Raw genomic sequence first — 7,929 nt, 5'->3', positions numbered from 1 at the left:
CTCAGCAGAAACCAGGTCTGTAGAAATGCAGATGTGATAATCCTTTCAGAAAGGCTGGAGCCAGGAAGCTTAGAGCTGATGGGATTAGAAAGACAAAGATCCCTAGAATTAACAACCCATCAACCCCCCAAAAAATCCAACACAGGACATAGTCATCAGCCACAGCCCCAGGGAAGCAGGATATGCCTTTTTGGACATAATAGGATTAACCCACCACCATTAAAATACCAGAAAGGGACACTGAACTTCAGGTCAAAGTTAATGCCACAGGAACAGGAAACAACCTCAAAAGCCCAAGAAGGTATAAAAACCCACCACTCTCTGCTACATGTGGTCAGCTTTCCCAGTCACCTTTCTGTCTGGCGCTGCTCTTCAATAAACTACAACCTTCTTTCTAAAGCAGTCTCCATTTTGTTTATTCCTGGCTTGGACTGGACCCTGATGAAGGTTTTTCATTCAACAGAAGAGACTGGACAGTCACTTGTCTGCGATGCATAGGTTCTTCTGCTTGAGTGGGGGGGTGGACTAGAAGACCTCCAAGGACCTCCCTTCCAGCTCTATTCTATTCTAACCTCCAAGGTCCCTTCCAGCACTATTCTGATTGATGAGAGCAGGACACCCCCTCCTCACCCTCCTTGGCAAATACAGGAAGGTAAAGGTAAAGGTAAAGGTAAAGTTTCCCCCGCACATGCGTGCTAGTCGTTTCCAACTCTAGGGGCCGGTGCTCACCTCCGTTTCAAAGCCGAAGAGCCAGCGCTTGTCCGAGGACGTCTCCGTGGTCATGTGGCCGGCATGACTAGATGCCAAAGGCGCACGGAACGCTGTTACCTTCCCACCGTAGTGGTCCCTATTTTTCTACTTGCATTTTTTACGTGCTTTCGAACTGCTAGGTTGGCAGAAGCTGGGATGAGTAACAGGCGCTCACTCTGTTACGCAGCACTCGGGATTCGACCCGCCAAACTGCCGACCTTCTGATCAACAAGCTCAGCATCCTAACCCACTGAACCACCGTGTCCCTAATACAGGAAGAACCCAATACAAACAAGTCTGACTCAGTGGCAGACTGAGGCTAAATAAACAAACACTTAACACACACTGGCTACAGGAATGCAGAACTAGCTAACAGCAATTAGGATTGACAGCATTAGAATAGAAATACTAAAAAGTACACAACAAGAAAATAATTACACCGGATCCCTCCTGGAGCAAAAACTAACACTTTTTTAGACAGAATTGATAAAGGAATTAACCCAAGAATAGACACTGACCAAGAAATCAGAAAAGACAAATTTTAAACTCACCAATCAGAAATGACAATTTTGGAAACCATGAAAGGGTATAAGAACTCACATTTGAGGACCATTCTGTCTAGCTAGCCAGGGATTCATGCTGAATTGTCACTCAACTTTAATCTCCGTGGTTAAACCTCTCTTTCCAGTAGCTGGCTTCACGTTCTATTTGTTGTCTTCTGTGCTGCTTATGAGAATCCCGGCTGGAAGAGCCTGAATGGGGGAATTCCTCCCTGTTGTGATTCCATGCCAGCCTGTCATCCCGGCAGCCATCAGAGTCAGAGGAAGGCTCTGATGAGTTACCAGACTTATAAAGTGAGGAAGAACCTGGCCCCTCCACTCGTGGTCAAGCTGAAAGCCAGCTGGACTGGGAGGCGGAGTCAGACTCAGAGGAAGCACAGCTGGAAGACCTCAGAGATGCTCAGAAACATAGACAGGTCACACGAGTAAATCAGAGGGAAGCAATAGGGTGACTCCAGGGGAGAAGGAGAAAGCAGTGAGAAGCCATGCCTTAGGGGCTGTGTAACAAAAAGGAATGTGTGGGCAGGGCTGGTTGCTGGAGGCAACCGTTTGTAAAGAACTTCTGTGTCAAGAAATGATGGTCTGTTTGTGTTACCAGTGAGTTATTACCTGTTGGCTTGTGCTCTGTTTTGTTTGTGGACAAGGTCTGTAACTTCAATAAAAGGGGTTTATTTATCCAGTCTACTGATAAATTAGGGGTTGCCTTGTGAAGTAACAAGGACATAGTAGGCTGGGACCGAACACTCCCAACAATTACCTGGCGACCAATGAAGAGACTTCCAGCTCACCCAGCCACCGGACTGGGCCCAGAAGAGCCATCACCCAGCCTTGTTCTGCAGGAAAGTCTCCACAGACCCTGCCCTGTTGCCAACGGTTATTAAAGGGAGTTTTTGAGTCTTGCGCTCAAACAGCTACCTGTAAAGAGGGTAAGTGCCACCAAATTTAAATTCCTAGATTCAAAGGGTCCGAAGAATGAAAGGAAGTGTGTGTGGATGTATGTGTGGGGCATCCTCCTCTGAAAATCAGCTGAATCTCACCCCCTCTGTATGTCCTCCAGCCGCACCCCGGCCTGCTGCTAGCTCCCCTGGAGCTGTGACTGGCAGGTCCCGGGAAAGCAAGGGGAGGACATCGGAGCATAAGACCTTCTGAGAAAGGGAGAGCGGGCAGTAAAAGTGTCGTAAAATCTTTTGTATTGGTAGACTGGACCCATTTCAGAAACTTTTTTTCATTGGTACACCAGGACTCCTTCCACCAGTAATTTATAAGCAAAAGCCCCATGTTAGGAAATTAAGCCACAGGCTAGGAGCGTCCCTTACCTCTGAAAAGCAAGCAGAGGCCCTCCCGGACATTTGAAGTCCGCAAACAGTGGTGGAGAAAAGTAAAAGTAAAGCCGGTAAGAGAATGCCACGTAACTTCTGCAGGGGAGCAGAAGAGGCCTCGACAGATTCCTTTTGGCCCGAAAACTGTGTTGGTAGGCAGAAGTCTCACTAGGAGGCTTCAGTGTGCTGGACCCAATAGAACCAAAGTGAACCCATGCATGAGGAATAAGGGAATCATGGGAGGTTCTAGTTCAAGGGTCAAGATAGGTTCCCCAGTGAAAAGCTTGCTTGAAGCCTGGGACGGGAATCAGCTACCCATCCAGGCAGGTATGAAAAAGAACCTGTTAAAGGAATTATGTAAAAAATGGGCTTTGCTTAAAAGTTTTGGCCAAAAGGCAGCACATTCAAATTCAAAGCACTAAAAGCACTTAGATCCAGAATAGAACCAGCCCAGCTACCCTATTGGTATTGCTGGGGTGAACTGTCCAGATTAAAAAGCCACACTCAAATTCAGTTCAAACCTCAGCCTCCCTTAGACCAGGGCTTTTCAACCGGTGGTATGCATACTACTTGTGCTACTTTACCACATCACAGGTGGCACGCGATTGCTAGCCAAGTGTAGCAGGCAAGGGGAATGAGCCAAAGTGAGCCAAGCCTGAGGGAGAGGCAGCTGCAGCTGCAGGACTGTCTGGGCTTGGCAGAAGCCCCAGGAGCCGGCAGGGCTCCAGCTGATTTGACACTTCCAAGGGGGAGGGGGACAGAGGAGAGGCTATAAAAGAACGTGGTTTGGGTGGGGGAAGAGGAAAAAAGACAATAGGAAAGGTTTAATCCCTTTAAACAAATGTAATTAGTTTTACCCCCTTTAATTGAGTCTGACTGTGGCTTTTAGAAAGTTTTCTTTGAAGGTAAACTGGCTTAATTTAAAGCTAAAGCTTTTTGCAATTGCTGGAGCCTTTCACTCGAGAATTACAACATTGTGATACATGACACGCCTGAGGCAGCTTAAAGAAAAAAAAACTGAGTTTGTGTTTCTTTATTTTCTTGCTTTGCACTTGATTCCTGTGTCTTTAAGGGTACAGGGAAGGGATTGGGGGTGTTCATTCTTAGTGCACTGTGGAAGAGCTCAGAACTTAGCAACTTTAAGACCTGTGGACTTCAACTCCCAGAATTCCTCAACCAGCCATGAGGGCTGAGGAATTCTGGGAGTTGAAGTCCAGAAGACTTACAAGTGCCAACTTTGAAGACCCCTGAGCTAGCTGGTAGTGGTGCATATTAATAAACATGGATAAATTCATCATACATTTGTCAGTGCAAAGGGAAACTGATTCAGCAAAGGAACAGCCACCAAAGAAATTAAAACTGGTACTTTTTTCTACAGTTTGTAATATTTTATTAGATTATAGAATAAAATACAAAAATACAAAAGCAAATAGTAGGACACAGTGGGGAGGAAGAAGGGGGGAAAAGTGAGGGGGAGAAGGGAAAAAGAACATACTTCCTCTGTTGCAGTAGAAGGAAGCATTACCATTGAACCACAACTTTTTACTTTTCCATATTATAAACTAGCCATTTCTATAACAACAAATGAATGTAAACAGTAAAACCCCAAATCCCCCCCTTTTTTGGTCATCAAGTTTTTGACACCTTGCTAAGCACTGGTGGTACTCAAATATTGTCATGTCCTAAAAGTGGTACAATCTGTGAAAAGGTTGAAAAGCCCTGCCCTACTCTACCTTTTAGATGACAAAGTTGTTGGGTATGTTGGTTATGTTAGACTTAGAAGACTTTTGTTATACATGGGGCTTTTTCCAGGGTAGGGTAGGGTGGGGTGGGGTGGGGTGGGAAGAGTTTCCATTTTTGTCCTAGTCATATCCTGCTTCCCTGGGGCTGGGGCTCATGGCTATGTCCTGCATTGGATTTTTTGGGTGAGGGGTTGTTGGCTCTAGGGATTTTTGTCTTTCTAATCCCATCATCTCTAAGCTTCCTGGTGCCAGTCTTTCTACAGTAAAAGCATTATCAAATCTGCATTTCTAAAAGCTGGCCTGCTTGGTTTCTGCTTGGGGGAGGGAGACTTGAGGCTCTTTGCCTAAGATGTTTCATTATTCCTTTGGGGAAATATAGTATTCTGTCCTTTTTAATATCCCCCCAAAATATTTCCTTTTCTAGGAGGGTGGGCGGGTGCTGACTTCCAACAGTTGGAACAGGTCCTGATTTTTCTTCCAACAAAATTCAGATTCTTTCCTAGATGTTTTCATTTCCCTGATCCATAACTTGAACCAACCACTTCGGTTCCCACAACCTGCTCAGACTAACCCAAGTTACCCCCTAACCAGGTTTAATCTCTCATGGGGATGAAGTCAAATCCTTCCTTGGCTGGGTCCAGCCCAAGCCAGCTAGTATTTAAGGTTTAAGACTCAATCTGGGATGATGTCTGTGACTAGCCGTTGTAAGGTTATTCACTTAGCCTCACAATTGTCCCAGTGTTACTCAGGAATTTAAGAGAGCCAAAAGAAACTCCTGAGCTGAGGTTTCAGCAAAGAATTACAACTTTATTTTGATGAAAACAGAGAGGGGTGGCCCTATTCATCTTCATGGTTGGTAGAGGAATGAAGGCAACAACCAGGAAAGATGTCTTCCACCTTTTATACCTTTTCAGAACAAAAAGATCAGGTCTTTGTATCAGGAATGAAAAGGTACAGAAAAATAATTCCAAGATGATGACTCATACACAGCAACCCAGTCTCCATCCGTAACTCCTTTTCACCCTCCCATTGCTCTTTTCATGTAAGAAATCTCCTGTATGTTTAACATGAGACTTTTACTTTTCCAATATACATAAAGCATCTGCTCAAACAATTGGCTACAAAATAATGATTACATAACACTACAAATATCAATATAAAACGATATATATAATAGCTGCTAGTGTCAAGTTTAAACATACTAAAATCATAAACAATAAAATCCCTTCACCATGATTAACCATAACCACAAAACTAGTGAGGGAAGTCAGCTCCCCAGAGAAGGAAATATTAAAAAAGGCAGAAAAATATATTTTCTAAAAAGAACTTGAAGAGCCAGGAAAGCATGCTCAGTTTTTTTAATAGTCTCAGGTCTCCTTCCCCACAAGCAGAAAACCAGTTCTGTAGACATGCAAATGTAAGCCATTAAGAAGGTTGGAGCCAGGAGCTTAACATCTACATACTCCAGCCCCAGAGAGGCAGGGGCTGGGACATACAACCAGCAACATTCCTAGAAAGGAACACCTAGACTCAGGACACACAGTAAATAGCCCCAAACAGGAACCGGAAATAATTCCAAACAATAGAGTCCAGAGGGTATAAAAACCCACTACCCCCATGTGTTCATTCCTTTTTTCTGGATCCATCTTCCTGTCTGGCTTTCCTCTGCAATAAACTGTAACCCTCTTCCCAAAGCAGTCGCCATGTTGTTTATCCCCGGCTTGGATGTAACTACGACGAAGACTTTTCTTCCAACACTAGGGTTAAGCCCTGGCTGTTCCTCAGCAAGCTCTCGTCACCTCCAATCACAATTCTCATACCAACTAGGAGGACCATGTGGGAGTGGGGGTAGGGGATGATGAGCTTTGTCGTTCCCAAAGGCGCCGCCCTCCACTGGTGAGGGAGGCGACAAGCTAACCCTAACCCTCCCTCCGCGAAATGGTGCCTGAGCCCAGCAGGCCCCGCCCCTTTTTCCAGCGCGCGTGCCACAGAATCTCCCCGCGAGGCTCTGCCCCTTTTTCCAGGCTCGCGCGCGCTCCCCCTCCCCATTGAAAAGGGCACGGGGCACCTCCGTTCCCGCTTTCTAACGGTCGGCAGGGCGCACGAGACGAAGAAGGGGAGCGTGCATGCTCCTAAAGGTAGGTCTTCCTCGTTCTGCTTCTACGCCGCAGTACTTGGCCACGCCTCCCCGTTCCTGCTCTGCCTCCCCCTTTCGGGGAGAAAGAAAAAGCATGAGGCGCAGGGAAAGGAGGAATATATATATATATATATATATATATATATAGAAAACCCAGCCCGTGTTTCCCGTCGTGCTTTGCGGAGCCCTTGGCACTGACGTGGCCGTGGGGAGCCGCCATTTTGTGGGCAGTGAGGGAGGCTGTGAGGGAGACGGAAGGTGAAGGCCAGAAGCAGGCGAGACAGCCGGCGGGCCCGGAGAGGAGGACGAAGACGACGACGAAGTCCCCGCAGCCAGGCACCCCGCGACATCGCCCGGTAAGCAGCCGATCCCTCACGAAGTCTTCGCGGCGGCTGGGCTTGGTATGACCCGACCCTTCCTTCGCCAACGGCCCGCCCTGAGCCGACTGGGCGGGGCAAAGTTCCCCGGCACCCGCTGTTCTCCCGGCCCAGCTGTGAGTCTCTTCTCTCTCCTCCTTTGACCTTCCCCGCTGCTCCTCCGCCGTCGCCTTTGTGGATCACCATTCCCCTCTTCCCCAGCCCCCACGAGAAGGGGACTGTAGTCAGGGCGAGAAGGAGGTCCTGCACGGGTTCCACTCCTAATAGGCCTCAGGCCTGGGCCCCTTTGCCCGGGGTGGCAGTCACTCCTTACACCCATAGTTCTGGTGCTTTGGCCTGGCTGTATTACAGCGTCCATGAGACGGGGGCGAAGTGGAGTGGAACAACTCGCCGCAGCCAACTCATCACGGACGACTATTTTTTGTCATTCACATTTCATTCTGTCCCTCCTTTTGCATCCATTTTTAATGATTCTATTCCACCACATCTTTGATATTAATTTAACTTGTCCCGCAGCGAATTGTCTGGTGAAGTGTCATAGACCCGGGTAGCCCGCGGGGTGGATGATAGGCTTGGGGGGGGGGTGCCTTTTTTCTTTCCTCGTCTGGAATTTGGCCCCAAAGACGCGGGATGGGTGGGGATTTAGGATCCTTTAGTCACTTGCTGGTGACTTCATCCAAAGAGTTGCGCAAGGACAGGGAGTTTCAAGTGTGTTGTGGTGAAGATTCTCTTCCTCTTTATTAGCCAAGGTGAGGAAATCAGACACAAAAGGTCTGGGTTGACAGGCCGGGACAAGACTCTTACTTAATCCATTTATGTAATGACTCCACGCCTTGGGCAGGGGGTTGGGCCAGATGACCTCCAAGGTACCTTCTGGCCCTAGTATTTGGGTGGGAGGAAGGGTCAAATATTAAGCCATGACAGAAATACAAATCACCATTAGCCAAACTTAGTTTATTGTACAAGGTCTTAGCTAGGTCTTTCTCTGTCTTCCTTAAGCTTGTTAGGCCAACTGAGCCATGAAAGAATGAAGAAGGGAGGGAG

At 47.3% G+C, this 7,929-nt stretch overlaps 1 protein-coding gene across 3 annotated transcripts in view; it reads left to right on the top strand.

Moving 5' to 3' along the window:
• The first annotated feature begins 6,428 nt into the window (after positions 1–6,428).
• Positions 6,429–7,929, top strand: part of LOC308675951 (ADP-ribosylation factor 1) — a 33,619-nt gene continuing 32,118 nt past the window's right edge. Inside the window, exon 1 of one of the 3 annotated variants that reach the window (XM_081341628.1) lies at positions 6,429–6,509. The gene's annotated coding sequence lies outside the window, so the exon portion shown is untranslated. Of the gene's footprint in view, positions 6,510–6,701; positions 6,865–6,884; positions 7,002–7,929 lie in introns of those variants that run through there. The other 2 variants (XM_081341627.1, XM_081341629.1) reach the window with 2 other exon arrangements.

Source organism: Vipera berus (assembly GCF_964194415.1).
Source record: "Vipera berus genome assembly, chromosome: W".
NCBI lineage: Eukaryota > Metazoa > Chordata > Lepidosauria > Squamata > Viperidae > Vipera > Vipera berus.
Note: the sequence above shows the minus strand (reverse complement) of the source record. Positions and strands in the feature narration are given on the sequence as shown.